The 27,912-nt window shown below is 40.3% G+C and overlaps 1 long non-coding RNA gene across 12 annotated transcripts in view; it reads left to right on the top strand.

The window, feature by feature from the left end:
- The first annotated feature begins 271 nt into the window (after positions 1 to 271).
- Positions 272 to 27,912, top strand: part of LOC140608791 (uncharacterized) — an 80,729-nt gene continuing 53,088 nt past the window's right edge. For 11 of the 12 annotated variants that reach the window (XR_012010776.1, XR_012010770.1, XR_012010777.1 and 8 more), the window contains exons 1-3: positions 272 to 523; positions 6,609 to 6,737; positions 17,499 to 17,677. This is a non-coding gene — a long non-coding RNA (uncharacterized lncRNA). Of the gene's footprint in view, positions 524 to 6,608; positions 6,738 to 15,939; positions 16,106 to 17,498; positions 17,678 to 27,912 lie in introns of all 12 variants that reach the window. The other variant, XR_012010781.1, reaches the window with a different exon arrangement.

The following is a 27,912-nucleotide window of genomic DNA, read 5'->3' as shown; positions in this document are numbered from 1 at the left end:
ATTATTTCAATTACTCACTCAGTGACTCCTAAATGACATGTTTGAAAATAGCTTTATTATAATGTACAATTTAAAGAGATTGTCATTTCAAACATTCAAAATAACTCCATAACTCTTTACAGATATATTCCGAATCTTGACATTTCTAGATTGAGGAAGCTCAGTAAGGAGAATATTCCCATTGTAAATTGGGAACCAAGATTCTAAGTGACATACTCAGAAACACTTAGAACGGCAAGAATTGATTCCAGAAAAGAATCTCTGTTTCCTGGCAACCAGCTCAGTACTCCCTGAAGGGCACTTTGAAAGAAAGTTCAATCAATGGAAGGGTCAAATGTTTTCTTTTTCAAACGTCCATTTTGCATGTAATGGCTGCTCTGTGCAGACTTTACAGGGTGTTCTTCTCTTGTTCCCAAGATCTAGGGTCCTTCTGCGCAAATGCATGTACCATGGGTAAGAAATTACTTCAACTGAGTTTATTGACATTTCTTAGAGCATATGAGTTCGAAGAAAATTATTACAGGTAAGAGCTCTGTCCGTTAAAAGACCACTGTATAGATTACATAGTGATATATATGGTCAGAAAGACATCCAAGAAAAGCTCAGTACAGATATCACAATTCTAAAGACCAGCCTTTACTACAGGTCAGTAAATCTTTCTTCTGACCCCAAAGCCACCTGCTTGGTCCTGATTATTTTTTCAGTCCGACTGAAATCTCACTAGTGGAAATGAATGGAGTATGGAAAAGATGCTGTAGTCAGACAGTCCTTAGTTTGAGCCTGGGCTTTTACATGGCCTTCAGAAAAGCTTTTAACTTTGCTAAGCCTTGATTTCTCTAGATGTGGATAGAGTAAAATAATACTCTAATAATACTCTAATAAGAGGGTAGGTGTGATATTTCAGCATGTTTATATGCAGACATCTGCCCTTTGGTATGTATCTCACTTGACCACGCCTTACTAGTTGTCAAAGATTGGCGTAGAGGTCTGGACCAAATGGAAAACCAAGGACTAACTAATGCTATATCATTAGCAATAATGTCAGTTTCTCTTCAGTTCTCAAAAACACTGTATTAAACATTTAAATAACTCCCAGGACTTAGAAAAAACAGATTTCCACTTAACAGAAGGATGAGTGGAGTCATCAAGAAGTAATCATAAACCTAAAGCTACATGTCACTTGTCAGCTCTGTGGGTGAACAACTTTCACAGGGGCACTGTGGTACTCTATGAAGTCTCATCTGTGAGTGTGGAAGGTATGCCATGGATCCCTGGGGCCTTGGTGCTGCAGAGGGCTCTGTGTTTCTGATTGACATGACATATTTCCTTAAATTCCAACTTTCCCACTACAGACATTCAGTTTGCTATCCATAGCCATTATTACTTTGTGTGCTAGAAATGAGTTAGAGGGAATAGCAGCCTTTCACAAGACAGACCTCTGAGGAATAATGCTACAGAAAAATGGGGAGTTGTCATTTCTCACTCAAGAAGTATTATGAAGCACCTATAATGGGCTAGACTCTGTGAGTGTTAGGTGGGAGGGATACCATAGGTCAGTCAGACCCTACTTGTCCAGCATTGAGCTGCAAATAACTAGACAAGATTGCTGTGTTAACATGGGCCAGGTTAACCTCAACCTTAGTTTCCTAATATATAGAAAACAGGCTTGAGCTAGGTGATTCCCCAAGATTCATTTCATTTCTCTGACTCATATTTTTATGAAACTTTACCTTCAGTTCCTTAAAAAACAATCCCAAAGGATAGAGGGATATAATAAGAGACAAACATTTTAAGTAATTTTACAACATCTTACTGTCCTCTCTAAAAAAATTTACACTAGGGCACTTGGGTGGCTCAGTGGTTGAGCATCTGCCTTTGGCTCAGGTCATGATCCCAGGGTCCTGGGATGGAGTCCCATTTCAGGTTCACCACAGGAAGCCTGCTTCTCCCTCTACCTATGTCTCTCTCATGAATAAATAAATAAAATCTCTAAAAAAATAAAAATAAAAAGATTTATACTGACCTAATAATAATGGCTTCATTCCAGAAGCCAATTCTAGCTCAACATTTAAAAGTCATTGTGGGAGAGTCCCAAGAGCATATGGAGTCCTTTCCTTTTCTGGCTCCTTCTTCTAGTCTGTGGCTGCTAAGTCTCTCATGTAGATCTTTTTCCCTTCTCTTGCTGCCTGCTGGTTCCTCCATATTGTGTACTGCCTGTGTCAATTCACTTTTATTTGACCCTTAGCATCATCCATCAAATTCTCACATGCCATTAGCATATCATTGTTTTAGTAGAGGGCTCATTGGCATCTGGCCAAAATTCCTGTAACTCTTGCGGCTCTTCTTCTTCAATCCTTCTCTGGCTCTACCTCTTTATGGGTGATACTAGAATTTAGAGGCCTAGCCACACCTATCTTCCACACCTATCTTCCCCCGCCCCTCCAAAATCTCAGCTTTCAAAAATGAACAAGTGGCAATGCAGCAGGACACTATTATGCTAAGAAAATTGTGACTTTGCTTATTAAATAAGTGGGGTTTCAAATCAGAATGGATTGAATTTTTCTTTTGAAATTATTACATTCAGGGGTGCTTGGATGGCTCAGTGGTTGAGCATCTGCCTTTGGCTCCGGTCGTGATCCCAGGGTCTAGGATAGGGTCCTGCAACAGGCTCCCTACAGGGAACCTGCTTCTCTCTCTGCCTATGTTTCTGTCTCTCTCTGTGTCTCTCATGAATAAATAAATAAAATCTTTAAACATAAAAAGAAAATATTACATTCATTGAAGTTGTATGTGAGCTAAGCTCACGGTCTATGGTTTATATTGTAATAATTGGCAGATGAAATAAAGATTATAATGAGAAACAAGCTCTTTGTGCCATGGAGTCATAGAAAGGCTCAGGATTTATTTAAAGGCATCTTGTATTTCCCATGCACCTTTCTCAGGAAGTTGCTAGAGGACCCCCAGCAAAACAGAACAGAAATGGAGAAAGAAAAAGACCTAGGATTGAAGAAAGAGGTAAAGGAAATTTCCAGGATGAGAGCAAACCTAACAGATGGTTGGCAGATATAGGAAGTAAGCAGTCCAGATTGTAGAAGGACAAGACTCCAAGAAGAAAGTGACAAAACAACATGATGTATTTGAACATATAGAGAGGAGATTTTACATTCCTATCAGAGGATTTAGGGTTCAATTAGTTATGGGAACATGGAAAGTAAATAAATTAGAAAAGCAATTATTAACTCCAGGGAAAACAGAAAGTTATACAAAAATGGAAATCGAATTAAAATTTACTACTAAGACTCAATAGTGAATAATACTTATTTATCATAATATGACATTGAGAGGCTGAAGGGGAGGGCAAGTGTTTGGTGTATGTGGGGAAATTATAGCATTAGAAGAAAAAACCCATTATCTTCCATAGTTGGGAATCAGTAGATATTAGCTAAAGCTGAAAAATAAGAAAATAGCAGTAAGAAAACATGTTATTTAGAGTTATGGAGATAAAAATACAGGAAGAAATGGCTAGAAATTAAAAGTGATGACCTCTGGGGTGCCTGGATGTCTTAGTTGGTTAAGCATCTACCTTCAGCTCAGGTCATGATCCCAGGGTCCTGGAATTGAGCCCCGCATTGGGCTCCCTGCTAAGTGAGGAGTCTGCTTCTCCTCTCCCTCTGCTTGCCACTCTGCAGAGTGTTCTCCCTCCTTCTCTCGCTCTCTGTATTAAATAAATAGATAAAATCTTTTTTTAAAGTGATGACCTCTGAAAAGCAGGATTATGGATATGGAAGAGATAGGACAAGAAATGTAGTTTTTAAATTATAAGCCTGTAAAGCTTTCTAAGCTATGTGCATATGTTATATTTTGATAGAAATAAAAATTAAATTAACAAGAGAAAATTATGCTTTCTTATTAATCTCAAGGGAAAGATCTTAAAACAAAAAAAAAAACATGTTCATCCTGGAATACCCATACACAGAAGATATTTGTTAAATGATAAATGAATGAGTGAGAACTGTAATGAGCTTATTTAGAGTTCAGAACGTATCACGGGCGGCAGGTGGAATGATGAGAGGTCCTGTACTGGGAAACGATTTAAGGAAGCCCAGAAAAGATGTGTAATTGTGTACCCCACCACAATGGAGCCCTGGGGTTTCTGCTCAGTTTAACCTATAACACAGTGTAAGGCTGGCAAAAATTGCTCATTTCCATAGAGCTGACTCCACAGATTTAAAAAGTCCTGAATGGGAAATAAATATGCTGCTCTTAATAAATGTCTAGTTAAGGTATAGTTAATATAGTTAAATGTGAAAGTGTATAAATGATATATTTTAATAGCATTCAGAGCACATTTCAGCACTGAGATAAATGCAAACTTAAAAAAATTCTAACATCCTCTAAACACATTGCCTTATCACAGCAAATGATAAATTACTAAAGAAAAATGTTATTCTGCAATGTTTTGAAGATTAAGTGGAGTATGAGTGAAATTAACATTGTGTGTAAGTAAAGCTGTGACTATATCATGTCAGGGTGGTAATAAAATTGCAAAGGGGAGAGAATTAGAGTTTTATGTCACAGAAATGGAAGTAGTTTTCATTTTAATTGTTTTTCTTTAAATGGATTGTTTCTGTAATATACTATATTCTTTCCAGTTCACAGATGTTCAGGAAGGATAAAAGAGTTATAAAATATTCTAACGTGAGCTTTTAAAATAGCTTTTTTGGAACAGAAAAAGAATAGCCTAAAGAATTCAGAATTTTTAAAGTATAATAAAGCATTCATATTGCAAAGTTAGTGATTTGCATTTTGCGATATGGAAAAACAAATGGCCTTTTAACATTGATGCTCTGGCTGGCCTCTCAGTTAAATAAATCAGTTTCATTGATGATATTCTTTCTTTAAAGTCAGGTGTCTCTACAGGCCTTTCTATTCTTTCCTCCTCTTCTCATCTCTTGCAAGCAGTTCTTTATTCCCGGGACTAGAAAAGTCCCCATTTTCTCTGCCATATAAACGTGGTTCTCGGCTTCACCTGAGCTAACCTGGATGGATGAATTTGTTGTGCCAATGCCGGAGGCTCCTAACTGTCCCTCTGCTACCTCAGGGCCACCTTTTCCCTTCACTCATCCTACAGTCCCTGCCAGAGCTGCTGGGTAGCTCAGTTGCATCAATAGAAGCTTAGAGTGCTAAGCTCCTCACCAATTCCACCTTGATAGTTCTCTTCCCCTTCTTCCTTCTTCATTTTACTTTTCAAAAGCCACTATTTTTCCATGATTCTTTCTACTACTTGAATCTTTTGTGCTGTGTACAAAAGCTCTGATTCATCCCGACAGCTCTGATTTTCTCTTACTATCATGGTTGCTTTTTCTTTCTTGGCCACATAGCTGGGGCCTAATATATATAGCCTGAGGCGTGGGACTGCTGTCTCAAGTGGGTTAGTGTTCTGTTGGAGGTTAACATTAACATAAAGATGCTACGTGGGGCACCTGGGTGGCTCAGTCAGTGTGGGATCCTGGTTTCCACTCAGATCATGGTCTCAGAGTCGTGAGATGGAGTCATGGGTGGAGCTCATGCTCGGCTGGGAGTCTGCTTGAGTTTCTCTCTCTCTGTCTCCCTCTGCCCCTCTCCTAACTCACATTCTCTCCCTCAAATAAATATATCTTTTTTAAAAAAGGTTAAGATGCTACTTTATTTGCTTATTTATTAAACAACAACAGTATTTGCTGAGTGGCTACTAAATTGCCAAGTACTATCCTATGTTGATAATGTTGAACAAGATGGAATGGGCTCTGTCCTTATGATGCTTACAATCTGGTGAACAGAATAAACAGTACACATATAAATGAAATGAATTAATTGGTGAACCCATGAATTTCAAGCATCATAAGTGTTGGGAGAAAGAAATACAGGGTGCTATCAATATGTGGGTGCTATATGTGCAGGTAACTGAGGTATCTGACCTGATGTGGGGGGGTTAGGAAGAGTTCCCTTGTGGAAGTGACACTTCAATAAAGACCTGAGGAATAGGAGGCAACCAGGGGGAGAGAAGAACATTCTCTGCAGAAGGAGCCTCAGGAGCAAAAGCCCTGAGGCAGGGGAGACAAGGGGTGTTTGATAAACTGAAAGAAAGACCATGAGATGGAATACAGGTTGAGGCTGGAGATGACAAAGGAGTGTGATCCTGTAGGTTGGTACACAAAAAGCAAGGGAGGCTTAAATGAAAGTGTGATGGGATCATATACACACTTTGACAAGACCCATGTACAGAATGGGTTGGAGGGACCTAAGTGTGGATGGGGTCCATTTACTTCAATTCTCTTCCACATCCTAGGTAAATTAGTGCTCTGAGACTCATGAGTTTTATCCAGTGGCTTCCTGTGATCCTGCTACTCTGTCACACACACAGTGTGGGAGAGTAGGGGATGAGACACAGCACACATAATCCCTCCTCGAGAAGCACAGATGTGAGAGATGCATGCTGCCTTGACTAGATGTCCTTATCTAACAGGAGTATGGCCATTGAAAGATGGTCTAGATTTTTCTTTAGGCATTTCTCTCATTTCTCAATGTCCAGTCGTGACTGTTTAAACCTTGTCTGTGCTTTCCTAAAGAGTCTGACCTGACCCTCTGATACTTCTTGTGGATGGAACAGAAAACCCTAAAGCAGCGAAAAAATAGGAGCTTGTCCTTGTTTGATGGGAGGAACATATCATCAACTATGAAATAAAGTTCCCTCTGAGGTAAGAAAATGTGTAATTGTGAATGGAAAATCTAGTCATTAGCTAAATTTTAAAAATTATTGACAAGAAAAAGACCAGTGATGGAATGAGACATTGGAGGAAACATGGATACTAAAGTTTCCATTTCCCTAACTAGAAAGTTGTATTTTTTCCTTTGGTTTTGTAATCCCTTCAGTAAAGTCAGGTTAGGATGACCCTACCCTACCATCCTCCTCTCTGTAACCTAATAAAAGTATTTTCTCTGTGGGAAGCAACCCTGTTTGGTGACATTATATTTTCTCTCAACTATTTAGAAAAATAACTTATTCTGCTCATTATTCCATGATTCCATTCAGCAAAAAAGAGAAAATACTCTTTTTTCTTTGTTTTTTTTTTTTATTTTAATTCTTGTATAGTTAACATACAATGTGGTATTAGTTTCAGGTGTACAATATTGTGGCTCAACAATTCTATAGATTACTGGTGCTCATCACGATAAGTGTACTCTTTATCCCCTTTACCTATATCACCCATGCCCCTATGGATCTCCCCTCTGGTAACCATCAGTCTGCTCTCTAGAGTTAAGAATCTGTTTTTTGGTTTGTCTCTTTCTTTTTTTCCTTCACTCATTTGTTTTGTGTCTTAAATTCCACACATGAGTGAAATCATATGGTATTTGTCTTTCTCTGCCTCATTTCACTTAGCATTATGCTCACTAGCTCCATCCATGTTGTTGCAAATGGCAAGATCTCATTCCTTTTTATGGCTGAATAATATTCCATTCCATATATACACCACTTTTTTACTCATTCATCTACTGATGGACACTTGGGCTGCTTTCATAATTTGACTATTGTAAATAATGCTGCAATAAGCATAGGGGTGCATGTGTCTCTTTGAATTAGTGTTTATGTATTTTTTGGGTAAATACCCTGTAGTATGGATTATATGGTAGTTCTATTTTTAACTTTTTGAGGAACCTCCATACTGTTTCCTACAGTGGCTGCACCAGTTTACATTCCCACCAACCCAACAAGGGTTCCTTTTCCTCCATATCCTTACCTACACCTGTTGTTTCTTGAGTTTTTGATTTTAGCTATTCTGACAGATGTGAGTGATATCTCATTGTGGTTTTGATTTGCATTTTCTTGCTGATGCTTGATGTTAAGCATCTTTGTCTGTTGGCCGTCTATATATCTTTAAAGAATCTCTGTTCATGTCTTCTATTTTCAATTGAATGATTTGTTTTTTGGTGTTGAGTTGTATCAGTTCTCTTTTTTTATAAAAATTTTATTTTGGGATGACTGGGTAACTGGGAAACCAAGCGTAATCTTGGTTTCAGGAGTAGAATTTAGTGATTCATCACTTACATATAACACCCAGTGCTCATCATAACAAGTTCTGTCCTTAATACGCATCACCCATTTAGCCCATCCTCCACCCATCTCCCCCCAGCAACTCTGTTTATTCTCTATCGTTAAGTCTCTTATGGTTTGCTTCCCTCTCTCTGTTTTTTTCCCCTTCCTATATCTTCATCTGTATTGTTTCTTGAATGCCACATATGAGTGAAATAATGTGGCATTTGTCTTGCTTTGACTTTTTTCATTTAGCATAATGCACTCTAGCTCCATCCACGTCATTGCAAATGGCAAGATTTCATTCTTTCTGATGGCTAAGTAATATTCCATTGTATATATATCCCATATCTTCTTTATCCATTCATCAGTCAATGGATATTTGGGCTCTTTCCATAGTTTGGCTATTGCTGATAATGCTGCTATAAGAGTTGTATCAGTTCTTTATATTTTTTGTATACTAACCCAGCATCAGAATATTTCCTAGTATTTTCCTTGTAATTCAGCATTTGGTTCATGGAAAAAAATACTTTCTGAATATAAGAGTAAATCCCTCCCTCTCTTTATCCTTTCCTTCCTTCCTTCCTTTCTTCCTTCCTTCCTTCCTTCCTTCCTTCCTTCCTTCCTTCCTTCCTTCCTTCCTTCCTTCCTTCCTTCTTCTCTCTTTCCCTCCTCCCATCAGTAAGTATTGTTTAAGACAATTCAAAGCATTAACTTCACTTCAGGGTCAAATTTGGGTGAGATAACATCTTGACAATAATGCCAGCATTGTCTTTAAGTGGCTCCCTCCTTATTGATGGCCCAATACTGCTTGGTCAAGTCAGATGATGTCCTGGCCATGTCAATTTTGCACTGCAAATCTTGTCTAGCATGTTTATTTTGGTTCACATGAGCCTCCCCTATTTGTGTGCCTTTTTTGGAGGGATATGAGAAAAGATTGAATGTTTACTTGGAGTGGGAGAGGCCATTCTTTCCTGTAAAAAGAAGGTGACAACACAGCTGTAGACAACAGAACTCAGGGAAAACCTAGGCACCTGAGGCCCAACAAGCATTAGACAGTGGAGCGTGAGCCCACAGGCAAATGACAGTAGAAATTCATCAGGGAAAGAAGATGGGAGGCAGGGGGAAGCTTGGGGATATGTGCTTACCCAACCCTACCTAGTGCTTGACTAAGGCAATGTTGCCTCCCTGACCAGCCAAAGAAAGTATTAAGGACATTATGCATCTCCCTCTGGCTTAGTTCATTTGCACATCCATTCACCTGCATGCTCAGCAAACATTTATTGAGCACCTCAAGTGGACGTGTCATTGATCACACATCTTTTCATTCCTCCAGGAGCATAAAGTCTACTGGGAGGGAAAGAGACCACAGAAGTAATCAGTAGCAGAGTAAATGAAGAAGTTATTCTAACAGAGGGACATTGGCAGGGATACAGAGAGAAAGGAATAATTAATTCTGGTTGAGTTTGAGGTTCAGATATGGGAACTAAATGCTTAGCCACAAGACAAGGTCATGAAATATGAGACTATAATGTATGTGATATGTCTGTTAACCCCTAACATCAAAGAAGCCTGATGTATGAGAATGTAATCTTGGAAAAAATAGGTGAGATGGTTACAGTAGAAATAGGTGCTTTGCTTTACAAAAAGGATTCTTTAGATAACAAGTATATCTTTTGTTATAATACTAATTAATGGAGGGCATAGGTTTAGATAAAAGACTTTTGAAATGTTAATATATCTGTGTGAACATATGGTTCAAGCTACAAACATGTTATTGCACATGACTTTTCATACTATTTCTGTTGTGTAAACCAAACTGTACTTGTAATTGTGATCACAGATCACAACCAAAATTTAGTAAAAGCAAACATGTTAATATGAATACACCCAACAAACTGAAAATACATAGGACAGTAGGTAGTCAAGCACGCATCCATTGGCCAAGGGGCTTCCATTATAGGTTACTTGGCAAAAAGCCATTGGCATAGATTCTGAAAGAGGTCTTCCTTTAGTTCTCTTTCCTGGCTGCACATTAAAATCATATAGGGTGCTTTTCAAAAAATCCCAGAGGCCAGGCCACACCATCAGAATCTCTAGGAATAGGACCCAGGCACCAGTAGTTTTTTAAAGCCCCCTTGATAATTCTGGTATTTGGCCAAAACTAAGAACCACTGCTCTGGGGAAGTGCTTCTCTAATGTTAATGTACGTGGAGTTTTGTGAAGTTCAGGTCCTGATTCAGTAGGTCTAGAGCAGAGCCTGAGCTTCTGCACTTCTAACAACCTCCCAGATGGTGTTGATGCTGCCAGGCCAAAGGCCACATGGAGGCAATGACATTGGATTTAAATCATGTGCACTGGTGCATCTAGGCGGGCATGTGACTTGCATCTGGGGGACTTGATTTCCCCAAGTCTCATACTGGAGTACAAATGGAATTACATAACAACAATAACTCAAGCTCTACTAGCTCTTGTTTGAATGAGTTCTCACAAGAGTACAGCACCTCTTAAATATGTCCAATGGCCCTGTGATAGTTCTTATGGGGGTGGAGTCTTAGGGAGGGGCTCCAGCAGGGTCACAAACATTTCCACCTTTAATTAGCTCTGTTACTGAAACCCCACCCCCTGCCCTCAACCACAAGACACACAGTGATTCCAATGGGGAATCCTGCTAGCTGACATTTCTAGGTAAAAGACACCACATTGTCTTTAGAATCACTTGTCCCAAACTATTCTGTATAGCTCCAGGTATCATGGTTTAACTTCCTTTAGAACAACTCTCACAAGGCTCCCATTACCTACTACCGAAAAGCATCCAGGGGACCACCCATCAGGGTGCCCTGTCTGAATCCCTGCTCATTTCCAAGTAAGAACCATGGCCATACCAAGCTTCATTTTGTTGTTAAGAAAGATAGAACAGGTCCAATAGAAAAAGGAGGGTGGCCAGGAGCAAAGGGTTCTTGGAAAGAGTTAGTGCTAAGGAGCACTACAACCCCAATCTGCACAGCCACAGGACTCTTCGGGTGATCCCAGACCAGTGGACTCTGCTGTGAGGGGAGGGCTGGACTCCTTGGCAGTGTGTTAGTGCAGGAACTTTTGACTTTCCCCAGACTGGCTGTCTCATCCTAAAGTAGACCTTATGTGACTGGGCATGGGTGAGCAGCTTCCTCATCAGTGAAGAGTTCCATGCTCAGGGAAGGACCTCTCCCTCCCATGGCTATACCGACCTCTGTGATCTCTTCTCACCATTTTTTACAAGTTCTATTTTTTTTCTCTCCAATTGCTCCTATCTCATTGTATATGTATAGGATATGATATGTGTCTATGCCCTATGTTACTGTTTAACACAAAATTATCCTTTCTTTTGCAAAAATGTGTTTTTTGGAGGGTTATTTGAGGGGCTACTAGCTACTTGAAGTGGCCCTCATAATGATTTTCAATGTCCTCTTGCCACAATGTATAGCCTTCAGGAAATATTGGTGCAGTATCTATTAACATTGCAGTATGAAATAGTGAATTCTTGGAAAATTAAATGAGGTGTGGATATCCAAACCATTCTGCTGACATTTATTCCAAATGGGTCTATAACAATATATTCTTCACTCTTTTTTGTGCATATTTCTATTGTTTCATAAGTAAAGCTCACTTGAATAAGCATCATCCATTTTCTAAGTGGACTGGAGATGCCAAGATGGTTACATCCTCCAAAGTTTTGTCTTATGGAGGCAAGTAGCTTGAGTACTTGGCACAGTGTTCAACTATTTTAGCATAGTTTAGATGCAAGAAAGCAGAAATGTACCTTACTGCAAATCACCACTGATGTGTGAAAACCCAAACCTGAAATACAAATTAAATTAATGCTGAACCTTTCATTTTACAAAATTTTCCTTAAGCAGTGAGTTCCTAGAATACATTCACATCAAGCCACCTTTTCAGAAGTTAGCCTCCTGCATGATATGAAGTATGAGAGGTCCACATATACCTCTCATTCTGCATGAAGCATTCCAACTAATTTTAATCATGCAGTCTGAATTTCAATGCTTTTCAAGGAGGAAAGGATCTCCGTGTTTTTACATTTGTAATCAGAGGATAGAACAAGATCAAAACTCATCTACGAAGCTAAGAATATTTAGTCTTGGAGAGCAAAGGAAAACATGCAATGTTTGCCAGTGTTCCAGCAGCCCTTGCCAGAACGGCAAAGATAAGCATGTAGCATCTAAGCTACGGACAGGGGCCTGCTGGAGCATGCTGGGGCTTCCTGTAGGATGACTAGTGGCTTTGCTGGCTGGGGCACACAATCATGTCCACCGTGTGGGCAGGCATCATTAGGCAATGGCTCACTGTTAACTAGGATTTTCCCAGACCTGGTGGACTCATCCAACCAGGCCTAACCAGGTGATTGTCAAAACATTTCAGGACCAGAAGGGTCTTAGGAAGCCATGTAGTTCTGTCCTATTACTTATAAGATGAAGAAACAAATAACTTTCTCAGGATCATTACGCAAATGAAGGCTGGGGTTGAAACTATAGTTTAGTGCTCTTGGCTTCTGGTCCAAGGGTCTTTCTTTACCTATTACCATAACTAACTTTTCATTTCTTTACCTCCCAAATGGGGGTACTCCATGTAGTTAACCTGTTCATTAATAAAGAGCGACCATGGAGCCTAAGCTCCTACAGCCATAGCTTGAGTTCAACAGGTTGAGATAACAAAGCCCCAGCTTCCATAGGCTTACCTGCTCCCAAGCCCAGCTCCCAATGCTCTTAGCAAGGAGCTCAGTCTTCTCTAAATCTCTTCTGGTAGAAACCTTTGGATCCTTCACCTTCAGCTCCTGGATACACAGCTACAGTGGAGCATTAAGGTTGCCTTGATTTCCTTCAGGAATGAGCAATACTTCATGGGGTTTTTCTATCTGCTCCACATGGCTCCAAATCACAGCCTGTGGCCACAAGAGCTGCCAGCTTCCTCAACAAAATTGGGAACTTTGTGGATCCCACGAGAGGCCTTATTTATTACATCTCCCAGAGAAAGCAGACCGGGGCAATAATCGTCAAAGTAATATTTACCCCTTAATAACTGCCTATTTTTATACTGGTGTTAGAGGTTAATAGCAGTGTTATTTACTCCTCTGCCAAAAAGAACTGAAGGATGTGAAATGTAGCAGTCAATAAAGCTGAACAGTCAGATAAATAACATTCATATTATTTCCTGACAAATCCTTCTGCAACCCAAGGATATAAATAACTCTAAGAAAGCAGTTCCTGCATTACAAGTTTACTGATGTGTAAAATGTAATTTTAAAAGGAGCCTCAAACCCTGGAAGCATCAGATTCTATAACTATATACACTGGCAGACAGCCCCCACAACGTGTGCACATGTGTGTGTGAGTCCTTTGGGAGCACACATGCCTTCTCTGACGTGCTTAGTACCTTTTACGTGTGAGCGTGGTGTCACTGTGTGCAGCTGTCGCCTGTCCTTCCCTCTCCACCCATGTGCTATGCCCTTCTCTGCTCTTCTTCCTACCTCACTGATGGCTCTTTTTTAGTCTCCTTCTTAGGCTTTTAAAGTTGTAGTGCGTAAAGTCTCTGTTCTAGTCCCAGGCTTTCTGCTCTGGAGCCTTCGTAGGTGATCCCAGCCATTCCCAGGGCTGACTCGCAAATGTGTGTCTCTGCTCCTCAATCTCCCTTAGATTGTCTCCTCAATCTAAGTCTGATATGATATTAACAGCCTCCTTGATTTGCACTTGAATGTGTAATAGGCCACATCTAATAGGTCAGTCATGGTCTGGCCATGGGATAGCTCTAGAATCCACCCCAACCCCCGCTGGCTTCCCCAAATCAGCAAATGGTACCACTTTCCATGCAGTTGTTGAGTTAAAAACCTAGTGTCTTCTTAATCCCTCTTCTAATGTTCACCTGCCCTCTACCTTGTATCCAGTCCATGAGCAAGTCCTATAAACTTTTCCTTCAAAATATGTCTGGCATCCATCCACCCATCTTCTTTTTTTCTGTCTCCACCTCTCTCTCTTAGTCCAAGTGTACCATCTTTCTGACTGCTTTCCCAGCTTCCACTCCAGCCTCCTCTCCATTATCCTCTCATCAGAGCAAGCTTTAAAATATAAACCCAAATGTCCTTCGTTGGCCTGCAGGCCCTACGTGACCTGGCCCAGTTTCTCCCTGACCTCCTCTCCAGTTTGCATCCCCTTCTTCATTGTCTTCTGGCCATAGCACTGTGTCCACCTCTTTGACCCTCAAACAGATCAAGCACTTCTTCCCAGAATATTCTGAAGCTGGTGTTCCCATGCCAGTTTCCTCTTGTCAGTCCATGACAGGCTCTCCCTGGTTGTTCAACCATCTGGTCTAAATAAATGTACCAGCACCCCAGGTCATACCTTCACATCATCCTTACTATCTTCTTCATAGCATTCACCATTTCTTAAAATTATGTTGTTCATAGATTTGCTTACATGTTTATTACTTTCACTAGGATGTAGCCTCCCTAGAGGCAGAGACTTTGTCATCTTTACTGCTGTACGTCCCAGGTCTAGGAACCCACACTACTAGGCACATAGTAGGCATCTGTGTAAGTGTCCTAGGATTGCCGTAACAAAGTGCCACAGATCTGGTGACTTAAACAACAAAAACGTATTGTCTGAAGGTTCTGGGGGTCTTGAGATCAAGGTGTTGACAGGTTTGTTTCCATCTAAGCTCCCTTCCTTGGCTTGTAGGTGGCCATCTCTCCTTGTGTTTTCACATGGTCTTCCCTCCATTATGTTTATGCCCAGACTTCCTTCTCTTATAAGGACACTGACTGTATCAGATTTGGGGCCACCCCGAAGGCTTAATTTTAAATTAATGACCTCTTTAAACATCCTGTCCCCAAATACAATGACATTCTGAGTTATTGGGGGTAAGAACTTCAGCATAAAAGTTTTGGGGAGGAACACAATTCAGTCCATAACAGCATCTAATAAATACTAATAGTGATGATCATGAAGGCAAATATTATTGAGATATTGTGTGCTGGACATTGTTGCAAGTGCTTTTCCTGTATTATCTGAATCTTCACTATTAAGATTAATAATTAAGAATGTCACCATTTTCCAGATGTGGAAACTGAGACACAGAGAAAATAGGTGACCTGCTAGAGGTCACAGGTTAGAAGTGGTGGAGACTGTTTGATTCTGGGACCTTTGTCTTTTCCTACTACTCTACCCTGCTCCCCTTGTGCTTATAAATCTCTGCTGAATGAATGAATGGATGAAGAAGCATGCAAATGCATGGCCACCAAAGCCAGCACATAGTGGCCAGGAACACCTCCATTATATCTTAGGCTCCCTTCTAAAAATGATCTGAAGCAAACAATATGAAAGGGCATCTATACAACATGTAGCAAACTAGAAATTAAAATAGATTATCAAAAGGAAGAAAAAGAAGAAGAAAGACAGTTACAAATTATGGACGTTAATAGAGCTGCGGAGATTAACACCAGCTTTGGCTCTGGGTTTCCCATTTCTTTTATTCAGAAAGAAAGCGTACCAGTTCCTTAGATAAAAATTATTGTAGAGCTAATTCTAAATACATGCCTCATGCACTTGCATTATCCTGAGAGGAGCCACATCCTTTTTCCTGCCTATTAGGGACATTCTGCAATTTCACTCATTCTCAGTTTACCAATCCATCTGGAGTTAGGCCCTCGCTGACTTTCCTCCTTCATTCCAATTAGGTGGAAGAATGGCTGCTTCTCCAGCAGAAAGCCTCAGAAGTGCTGAAATGTTAATCATGGGGAAAGAAGCCCTCATTTCAAAGAGGGGGGCTGGATGTATGGGAAGGAATGAACTCATCTTTTTCTTTTCTTTTTGAAATGATAGTTGGAATGGCAAATTGGAAGGGACAGAGAGATTAGCTTCCCCTTTAAGAATCAGTTCTCCAGAATAACTCCAACACAGCCTCTAGTAGTGAGTCAGGATTTGGCAGTGGACATGGCCTGTAAAACACCCAGCACAGAGCCTGGCTTACCGTAGCACGTAGCACTCGGTAAGTAGTATTATACCGGTGACTTGAGAAAAGTGTTCGGAACTCCTTGGGAATTTGGGGAAAGTGTTCTCTCCAGTATTTTCAATAATATAGATGCAATATATGTTTATTAAATTGTGGAATTCCTGGTAAAAAACAAATTAGAACAACATTTCCAGAAATATTTAAAAGAATATAAATCTATAGCCTTAATAATGTCCATAAGCCCCACCCAGTTGTAAGCTTTTATGATTTTGCTCTAAAATAAGAGAGATGTATAAAAAGATGATAAACAAATATGTTTAAAAAAACAAATATGTTCATTATGGAATTATTTGTAATAATGAAAACAAGAAATTAGGGAATTAATTTTGGATACATCCATAAATGATATGTCAAAAGTTGGAAAAATCTGAATAATACAATATACATTGTTCTACAATTTATTTTTTACACTTAGTCTATCTTGGTTTTCATGACAGCACCTACAAGTCTACTATATTTTTACCTTACTGCCCAACTTTTTATCATGAAGACTTTCTTTTTTTTTTTTTAAAGATTTTACATATTTATTCACGAGAGACAGAGAGAGAGAGAGAGAGAGAGAGGCAGAGACACAGGCAGAGGGAGAAGCAGTCTTCATGCAGGGAGCTCAATGTGGGACTCAATCCCGGAACCCCAGGATCACACCCTGGGCCGAAGGCAGGCACTCAACTGCTGAGCCACCTGGGCATCCCTATCATGAAGATTTTCTAAGAAACAGCAAAGTGTAAAGAATCATATGATGGGGGCACCTGGCTGACTCAGTCAGTCAAGGTTTTAGGGTCATGAGTTCAAGCCCTACATTTACTTAAAATTTTTTAGGGGTGCTTGGGTGACTCAGGCAATTGAGCGTCCGATTCTTGGATTCAATTCAGATTGTGATCTTAGGGTCAGGAGATCGAGCCCAGGGAGATCAGCCCTGTGTGGGATTCTGCGCCAAGGACAGAGTCTGCTAGAGTTTTTCTCTCTCTCCCTCTGCCCCCTTCTCCATAGGCTTATGCATGCATGCTCTCTTTCTCTCTCTTTAAAAAAATATCAAAGATTTATTTATTTGTTTGAGAGAGAGAAAGAAAGAGCAGGGGAGAGGCAGAGGGAGAGGGACAAGCAGACTCCCTGCTGAGCAGGGAGCCTGACTTGGGGCTCAATCCCAGGACCCTGTGATCATGACTTAAGAAGGCAGATGCATAACTGACTGAGCGACCCAGGCGCCCCTAAAAAAGTTTTTTTTTGAAGAATCATATGATAAACATTTGTGTATCCACCTTTTCAATTCTACAACTACCACATTCTTTTTAAAAGAATGTAGAGTAACTCATCTTAGGACAGACTATTTCATTTATTCCTTAATGATTTATATTTATGCTTCTTCCAGTTTTTGGTGTTACACAGCACATCAATAATCATCTTTGTATATATATCGTTGTGTATATATACAAGTAGATCTACAGTATAAATTCTTGGAGCTGGGGACTGCTGAATCAAAAGATATATGGATTCTAGAAGCTGATATATATTGCCATGTGTCTCATCAAACTGGTTGCAGAAAAGAGGGTAAGAATGTTTATTTCACTTCACATCTGCCAACCCGAGGTATCATTAGACATTTTTTTTAAAGATTTTATTTATTCATGAGAGAGAGAAAGAGAGAGAGAGAGAGGCAGAGACACAGGCAGAGGGAGAAGCAGGCTCCATGCAGGGAGCCCAACATGGGACTCGATCCCAGGTCTCCAGGATCACATTCTGGGCTGCAGGCGGTGCCAAACTGCTGAGCCACCCAGGCTGCCCAACCGCTAAGCCACCCAGGCTGCCCTCATTAAGCATTTAAAATAGCTTATAATTTTACAGATGAAAATGGTGTATCTTTTAGTCTGAATTGCTGTAACAAAATATTACAAACCAGGTACTTCAAGCAAGAGACATTTATTGCTCATAGTTCTGGAGGATGGAAGACCCAGATCATGATGCCTTTGTGGTTGGGTTCTGGTGAGGGATCTCTTTCTGGCTTGGAGACAGCCAAACAACTACCCCTCCCTATGTTCTAATGTGACAGAGAAAAAGAAAGCTTTTTGGTGTCTCTTCTTGTATTGGCACTCATCCCATCATGAAGGGAAGACCCCACTGTTACAATTTCATCTAAATTTAATCATCTCTCAAAACCCTGTCTCCAAATACCATCACACAAGGGATTAAGCCTTTGATATATGAATTTTGGGAAGATACAAACATTCTATCCATAACAATATCTCATTGTGGTTTTGTTTGTTTTTATTTGTGAATTTTTAATATGTTTATTTGCCATTTATATATATATTTTCATTAACTGCTTGATTAGCTTCCTTATTCATTTTCCTACCCTATTGATTAATAAGAGCTTTTGAATTTTAGAAAAATTAGTCCTTTTTCATCTATATTGCAGATATTTTTTAGAATTAATCATTTGTCTTCTGATTTAGTTTATATGGCTTATTGTGCAGAAATTCTAGATTTTGTTATAGTCAGATTTATCAGTCTTTTTCTTTATGGCTTCTTGTCTCACTTAGAAAAGTTTTTCCTTCTTCAAGGTTTACAAATTCAGGGATAGATCTTTCTCCCTAATCTTGAAGCATGAATTGTTACTTAAATAGGTCATGAGAGTCATCTTTTTGGTATGACTTAAGCAATGTTTTTTTTTTTAATTCACAACCACTGGAAACTTTGGGCCTTGCATATAATGGTGGTAGAGACTTGAAAATTTGTCATTTGCAAACCTTCGTGAGGACTTCTACCCACAAACCCTTCTTCTCATGTTGTGTTAGGCACTTAGAAAGTATCCCAACACTTACAGAAGTTGCCAGATCTTTTCCTGATGGCAGTTACTTTTGACTTCTCTCAAGTCTTCAGAGAAAGCAGGGAAGCAAGTGTACCTTTGTGGGTGTGTGTGTGTGTGTGTGTGTGTGAGAGAGAGAGAGAGAGAGAGAGAGAAAGAGAGACCAATAGACAGACAGGAGTGAAAGCAGGGTAGTTGTGGAGATCTGATGACTGCTCCCCACTCCACTTGAAGTCCCTAAAAATCATGCCAGATAGAATGATTGAGCAGGTTAGGGAGAGAAGGGAGGAAACCACAAGGAGGCTACAAGGAACTGGCATGAGCAACCTGGCTTGAATGTTGACCTAGTAAGGCTTAGAACTCTATTAGAGCTTTTAAAAACAAACCTTACTGAAGTATTTTGGGATGGCATGTCCCATTCTGGAAATTTCGGGCAGGTACAATCTGTCATCATGTAGCACTTCATCACTGTCTCTTCTGCAAATTTCTGAGAATAAAAAGATTTGACTGCAAAAAAACTCCTAACTTCTCCATCGGTTTGTAATCAGTGAATACAGTAAGTGCAGGGGGTTGATGACTGTTTGCAGAGTATGTTATTTTATATATCTTGTGGGAGAGGTTGAGAGGATTCTGTTTAAAAAGGCTGCCCTAATAAATGATTTACCAGGGCAGCCAGAGATCAAAGAAATTGCTCAGAAATTGCATCTCAGGGCACCTAAAATTTTAAGTTTATGGAAGTCCCCAGAACCCCAAACCTTTTATGACTTTTATATTAGCTAACCACTAAATTTTCAAAGCAGTGTGACTGCTGTGGGTTTTAATAAGAGCTGCATGTTTGACCCCTCCTCCATTTAATAAACATAATGGTGATGCTGCTGAGATATTTTGAAAATATGGAAAATGTCATGGAAGATATAGCATGAGCGAAGCTCAGGCCGGATGGTGAAAATTCTTAATTCTGATGTGAAAAAAATTGACCAAAGATAAATCCCACATACTTTGTAACAAAATGATAGAAATACTGCCTTGGAATAGTGTGCTAGCTGGAGTCTACATGTAAGAGCATTGTGGGAGGCTAAGAAGCTCTGGAGATTGGAAAGTGAATTTAGTGATGTCAAACAGGCTGGGCACTGATTACTCTTGCACATAGTTCAACAATTAGAAAAATTTTCCAGCACCCTGAGGACTTGGGAGAGTTTCTCTGGAGTTCACTGGTATGTCTCCTCCCAGACAAGTTGTGGTCTAGTCTGAAAATGGAGAACCCCAAACAGGTAGGATAGTGGTTTTGAAAGTGCATTCCAAAGACCCTTGCACCCCTCCAGGTGGTATGTAAGGTCAAAACTATTTTCATAATAATACCAAGGTACTATTTGTCTTTTTAAATTCTCATTCTCAAATGAGTGACTACTAACAGGACTGAGGGAAGAATCACCCTGCTGAGCACTAATGGAACTGCAGAATCATGAGCAAATATGGGCATTGTTTTAAGCCATGGAGTTTCAGGGTGCTTTGTTTTGCAGCCATAGATAATTAGAATAGTCATGTCGGGGATGCACATTGATGCCGCCAGTATTGGTGATCTTGGTTAAGGGTCACTCCAAGTTTTTTCAACCATGTGGGGACCTAAAGGGATTACTCACAGGGACAGAAATCAGAATGACTGGTTTCCTGACATGTTGTATTGATAGCTCAAATCAGAAAGGGAGGCCATGGTTCCCCCATCATAGACAGAGCCAAAGGTAATTCCTAAAACTTGAAGGAAATTTCTTCTGATGAATAACTTTGAAGACATTCATAGCAGTGATGATGATGATGATGATGATGATGATGATGAGATGAGGAGGATGACAATGATGACAGTAAAGATAATGAGGATGATGGTGGCAATGGCAGTGATGATTGTGTAGCAAGGATGGAACTTGGTCCAGGGACTCTAAAGTCTTGAACCAGAAGAAATGACCAATGGGGAATAACACATTGTAATGGAGAGAGTGTAAGCTTTGGCATCAGAAAACCTGGTCAAGTCGTGGCTTCACAATCTTGAACAGGCCATGCCTTCCCTCTGAAGTTCAGTTTCCTAAGTGCCAAAATGGGAATAATTGGACTCCCCACCCTTCCCCCAACAGAATTTTCATGAGGGTCAAGTGAGAGTATGTGAAAGTGCTCTATAAACTGTAAAGTACTATGCAAAAGGGAAGAATATGAAGATAAGAAATATGAGATTGTCGCTAAAAGGAATTTTCCTTCTACTTTAGCAGTTCTGAGAAAACACAGAGCAGATGATTAAAGACCTTTCTGCAAGAAGTTTTTGAGTTTGCCTGTGGGAGTTACTGAGCTTTCTGTCTCATACAGCTGCTAGCCAGGCTCCGTAAATAAATACAGGTTCCTGCTGTCTGGAGCACGTGGTATTTTCTGTTCTGTTTACCAGCATCATATATAAACCAGTCAATGTTCTCTAGATATTCAGTGTTGTGCTAGAAATTGGGGATGGGGCTGAAGATGTAAAAGTAGCTCCTTCCTTTCTAGCCTATCTGTGGTAGGCAGAATAATGGTCTCCCAAAGATGTCCGTGTCCTAATACTTGGAACCTGTGTGTATGTTAGGTTACAAGGCTAAGGGGAACTAACATTGCTGATGGAAATGTGGTTGCTAGTCAGCTGTCTTGTGATGCAGAGATTACCCTGGGTTATCCAGGTAGGGCTAGTGTAGTTACCAAGTCCTTAAACATGGAAAAGGGAGAAATAAAGAGATGGCAGAGTGAGGAGGTCTCATCCTAATGTTGCTGGCATTGCAGGTGGAAGAAAGGTCATGAGGCAAGGAATATGAACCCTCATCTAGAATCTAAAAAAGGCAAAGAAATGTATTCTTCTCTGGAGCTTCTAGAAAGAATGCAGTCCTACCAATATCTTGATTTTAGCCCAGTGAAACCCATTTCATACTTCTAACATCCAGAACTGTAAGATAATACATTTGTATTGTTTAAGCCACTACCTTTGTAGTAATTTGTTATGGCAGCAATGGAAAACTAATATATTGCCCGAGAGCCTCCTAGGCAAGCTAGCTTTGTGGGAGGACGGAACAAAAGAATGGGAGATTTGACCCAATGCCACACATGATGTCAATGGAATTTTAGTTCCATTTGTCATGATAAATTCAAAGACCTAAACCAGCAGGCAATGTCTGTAAATTTTCCCATTTGGGAAGCTGTAGTTGTATGCACAGGAAGTATATTGGCACCAATGGCCAAGCTGTATACACCTTATTGTCTGACAGTGATGTATTGACTCATCTGGTTTATGTCTGTCTTTCCCTCACTAGAATATAAGATTTGTCAGGCTCACTGCTATAGCTTCAATCCTTAAAATAATGCCAGGGTTCTAGTTAGTGCTTAATAATTTTTTATTAACAGGGCAGCCCGGGTGGCTTGGCGGTTTAGCACTGCCTTCAGCCCAGGGCCTGATCCTGGAGAACCAGGATCGAGTCCCACGTCAGGCTCCCTGCATGGAGCCTGCTCCTCCCTCTGCCTGTGTCTCTGCCTCTCTGTGTTTCTCGTGAATAAATAAATAAAACCTTTAAAAAATAATAATAATTTTTTATTAACAAATTCTCTCATTTAACAAGTTTTAAGGCTATGCATCAAGCCTAGGAAAAGAAAGTTCATTGTAGGCAGAAATATGCATCTGTTAGCTGCTGTATTTTTATGCAGAGAAAACGGTGTCCTTGGCGCTCGATAAGCATTTATTAAATGGATGAATGAATGACTTACATGAATGAATGTTTAAAGAATGAAACATAAATGCCCCTGGTTCTTGAGGAATCTGCAGTCTGTGGATTCAGATTTGTCAATATAGCCACTCATGCCAAAATTGAATTTGCTTTCCTCCTCAAAATTTCCAGTAATTGGCAAATGATTTGTCAGACCAATGCATTGTGGAGGAAGAGAGGTGAAGGCAGAGAATGGAGGTGGGCAAATAAAATGGAGCTCTAAGTTAGTATTTTTTTTGCCAGGTAATATGGGGACTCATCTAGAGAAATAGAATATTTTCTGAAACAATTAATTTCTATTATTATTGCACATTATTTATAATTTTACCACATTACATGCTCATGTAACAGAGTTACAATAGATTCCTCGCTTCCTCAGTTCTGCTCCAACCCCACTCAGAGGTAACGACTGTTAAGAGTTTGGTCTATGGGATGCCTGGGTGGCTCAGCCGTTGGGTGTTTGCCTTTGGCTCAGGGTGTGATTCTGGCCCTGGAATCAAATCCCACATCGGGTTCCCCATGGGAAGCCTGCTTCTCCTTTTGTGTCTCTGCCTCTCTCTGTGTGTCTTTCATGAATAAATAAAATATTTTTTTAAAAAAGAGTTTGGTCTATAATCCCCTCTCTTCACATATCTGAGTAGATGACTCATTTTCAGAACTGCTTAAAGTGAGTGTAGCCCTAGTCCTTGATATGATACAAAACTGCTGAGAAAAACAATTTAAAAACATATACTAAAAATAATATGAGAGACAGCCATGTAACAGAAATCCCTAGATGGGCAAAATCGTTTTTAAATTGCTGTGATTTGTACAATAGCTGGTTTTCCCAGGCTCTATGTTTTTGCCTCTTTAAAGTTTTTCATATCTTGAAATTGGAGTCCTAAGCCTATTTGCCTGAGAATTAACAAAGGAGATTCTACTACTATATTTAAAAGAAAGAACATTTCCTGACATTTATAGGAATGAAATCTTTGCGAAAAGTTGTATAAAGCATTTTGAAAAAAATGAGTTTTTCTCTAAGAGAGATGAGACTATGAATCACTAACCAAGCAGCCTAACGTTTCTCACTCATGATTGACATTGACACAAGCCCAGAAAAAAGAAAAGTCAGCAAATCAGGACTCAAGTACATAGTCAGTGCTCTCAGGGCTGTCCTTGAACTTCTCTGTCACTTATATCTCCTCCTAACCCTGTTTTGTCCTGACATTTAAAGAATAGGCTTATACTGTAATAATAATTAGCATTTGCACATCACTTTTACAAAGTGATTTCCTACCTATTTTCTTATTTGATGCTTCCACTTCCTAAGAGATATTTGCTATTGTTCATGGTGCCTATTCACTCTCATTTCTCAGATGAGGAAGCTGAGGCTCAGTGAGCTTATGTGTGACTTGCCCAAGGTTATGTGGCCAGTTAGCAGCTTAGCAGCTGGACTTCCACCTTCAAATCTCTTGTCTTTTCCTCGAAGCACTTTGAGTCTAGATAAGAGTCCCAGGCCATAACCTCCTGACATGGTCATTAAAACCCTCAAGAACTTGTTAGGAAAAAATGAGACAAGGTGTATTATTTCACTGTAATTTTCCATGCAGTCAATGTGAAGTGTCCAGTGCCTCAAAGATGTCTTCTGAAATGGGGATGGACTTGCTTAAGGGAGAAGAACCAGCATGGGCCTACCTCTGACTCTCCACTGCCCTGATGCCGAGCCCTGACTGGGGCCCTGGATACAGTGTTCTGCATGAGTGCAAAGCCTCAAGAAGGCACAGAGGTTTCCCATGGCATGTTGGCCAAAACCACTCATGCCAGTGTCACCCTTCCCCTGGTCCACTGTCTCATTGTCCAGACCACCCTGGTAGCCAGCCAGAAAGGCAGGTGAGGGAAGTGACACTCCAGGAGCTTGCCAAGACTTTTTCTAATTTAATGCAGGTGTGGATAGAGGGTAGGCCTACAGGTAAGATCCTTAGGCTGTCCTGGAAGGCATGTCAGGCGTTAGCCTGTAAGTGGTGCGACTTGTTAGCTACATTCATGCATGCGTATGGCTGGGAGGAAAGCATATGGGAAATCCTTGAATAAGTGCAAGATGGGGTGATGGAGAGCTGTTTGAATCCTGCCTCTGCTACCAAACAGCTAAAAAACATCCTAACCTTTGAGATTCCTTTTTATCATGGAGATGAAATGGAAGTAGTACTGTGTCCCATTCCTGGTATTTAAGGTTACAATGACCCAATGAAAAAAAGTTGGTGAAAACACTTAAAAATTCTAAAGGACCAAAATAACATCTGTTTGAGTTTTTGTTGGTGGTGGTGGTTTGTCTTCCAGATAGAAATCTCTGCTCATAAAAATCTTCCACAGCACAGAGACACTGATACAAACACATGACTCCTCTCCATTATCTCATCATCTATGTGCTTCTTTAGGCAGCTCACTGGTGAATTCCTTACTTCTCCTTTTCCCTATACTTACTGAGTCCTTTCCCTGACGACTTATCCTAGCACGAAGCTTTGGTCCTCCTTCCCAAGTAGTCTGAAGAAACCTTAACAGAGACCCGTTTAATGGATGGGAAAATAACTACGGGTGAAAATGAAGTCTGGTTTCCATTCTAATTTTAGCAACATTGCTCACAATACTAATCTGATAATTACTAAAGTTGAGGTTCTATGTCAGAGACTGGATATTTGTTCCCCAATATGTATTTTCTTTTCTTCTGTAATTACAGAGCTTTCAGCTGAGCACATGGGTGCTGAATTAAAAACCACACTTCCCAGCCTCCTTTAAGTGTGGCCATGTGACTAATTTCTGGCTAATGGGAGTAAGCAGAAGTGATGTGTGCAAATTCTGGGACATAGGCTCAAAGGGAAAGGACACAAACTCCCCTTTTCTTTTCCCCTTCCTGCTGAGTGGAATGCTGATGTGGCAGTGGTGGTTGGAACAGTCATCTCAGACCACAAAATGGAAGCCATGTGTTAAGGATGGTAAATAAGACGTTGGAAGCAGCCCAAGGCTCTGACCCTGCTAAGCCACCCTACCTGTGGCATGAGACGGGGAAATGCATTTCTCTCTGCTTCAAGCCATTATATTTGCGGGTCTCTTGTGATGGCAGCTTAACAATATCATAACAGAGATTATAAGAGGAATACTTTGAGGTCTACAGTTGAGCTTAGGAAGTTCCATGTCTGCTCTACATCTCGGCCTAAAATAGGAAAGCACAGGTGCTCTCCTATGGTTCCCTCCCTCTGTGTCAGTGTTCACTATTATCACTACTATTGTTATGGTTACCACCATTAACATTGCTTTTTTTAAAGATTTTATTTATTTATTCATGAGAGACAGAGAGAGAGAGAAAGAGAGAGAGAGAGAGAGAGAGAGGCAGAGACACAGGCAGAGAAAGAAGCAGGCTCCATGCAGGGAGCCTGATGTGGGACTCGATCCCAGGTCTCCAGGATCAGGCCCTGGGCTGAAGGTGGTGCTAAACCACTGAGCCACTCGGGCTGCCCCAACATTGTTTTAAATAAGCCAGGGGATAGAAGCACAAGCAACAATAGCAACAGCAAATAGATAAGCTGGACCTCATCAAAATTTAGGCCTTTCATACATCATAGGACATTATCATGAAAGTGAAAAGACAACCAACAGAAAAGGAGAAAATGTTTGTAAATTATATGTCTGGTAAGAGTCTAGGATCCAGTATATATAAGGAATTCTTACAACCCAACAACAAAAAGATGAACAACCCAATTAACAGGTGAATAGAGAACTTGAATAAACATTTGTCTAAAGAAGATATACCAATCCATGGTCACCAAGTCCACCGTCATTAGTCATTAGGGAAGTGTAAATCAAAATCACAGTGAGATGCCACTTCACAGCCACCAGAATGGCTATAATTTTTTACAAAGGGAAAATAGCAAGTGTTGGCTAGGAAGTGGAGAAATTGGTGTCTTTGTACACTGATGGTGGGAATGGAAGGGATTCAGCTACTGTAGCAAACAGTTATGGTTCCTGAAAAGGTTGAACAGAACACCCAGCTCCTGCTCCCAGGCATGTTCCTCACAGAACTGAAAACAGGTACTCAAACTAGTATGTATACATGCGTGTTTGTAGCAGTATTATTCACAATAGCTAAATGGCAGAAACAATGCAAATGTCCATCAGTGGACGAGTGGATAAACACTTGGTGGCATACACATTCAACAAAATATTATTTAGCCATAAGAAGGGATGAAATGCTGGTACATGCTCTAACATGGATGAACCTCACAAGCATTACACTAAATGAAAGCAGACACAAAAAGGCCTCACATTATACGATTTTATTTATTTATTTATTTATTTATAAAGATTTTATTCATTTATTCATGAGAGACATAGAGAGAGAGAGAGAGGCAGAGACACAGGCAGAGGGAGAAGCAGGCTCCATGCAGGGAGCCTGACATGGGACTTGATCCTGGGTCTCTAGGATCACACCCTGGGCCGAATGTGGTGCTAAACCACTGAGCCACCTAGGCTGCCCTATGATTCCATTTATAGGAAATATCTAGAATGGGTAAATTTATAGAAACAGAAACTAGATTGGTGTTTGCCAGGGGCTGGGGGAAGAGAAGTAGGGAGAGTAACTGCATAATGTGGATTCATTCTGAGATGATGGGAATGCTTTGGAGCTAGATAGACATGATAGCTATACAGCATTTTGAATATATTAAAGTGAACTGAATGGTTCACTTTAATGTTAAGATGGTTGATTTTGTTATATGAATCTCACTTCAGTTAAAAAAAAAAAAAGCCATAGGGCCCCAATAGCAATAGTAGTAGTGTTCGTTTCCGGAAAGGCCCCTGACAGTGCAGGTGCCTGCTTGAAACAAGAACGTGAACCATGTAAGCAACTAGGTTGCTAATGAGTGCCTCTCCTCCCCTTGAAGCAAATGCTCTCCTCCTCCTCCTCCCAGCCATTTATTAGGCTCTACCTTCTACTAATGTCAGGTAGCATTAGTTGTTCAGGTATCCAGGGAACTGGAGTACCCTTGCTCTTCCTGATTCCTTATTTATTATGTTAATGAGAACATGACCACAGCTCTGAGGCAGAAACTCCAAGATGGATGGATATTTGGGCTGTATTCGGTGGCAGGTGGTCTGCACAGGGTGCCATGGAGGGACTCACACCAACAGGTCTGGTTTCAAACCCCACTTTGTCACACACTTGCTCCATATTCTTGAGAAAGTCA

Source organism: Canis lupus, chromosome 18 (genome assembly GCF_048164855.1).
Source record: "Canis lupus baileyi chromosome 18, mCanLup2.hap1, whole genome shotgun sequence".
NCBI classification, from domain to species: Eukaryota; Metazoa; Chordata; class Mammalia; order Carnivora; family Canidae; genus Canis; species Canis lupus.
Note: the sequence above shows the minus strand (reverse complement) of the source record. Positions and strands in the feature narration are given on the sequence as shown.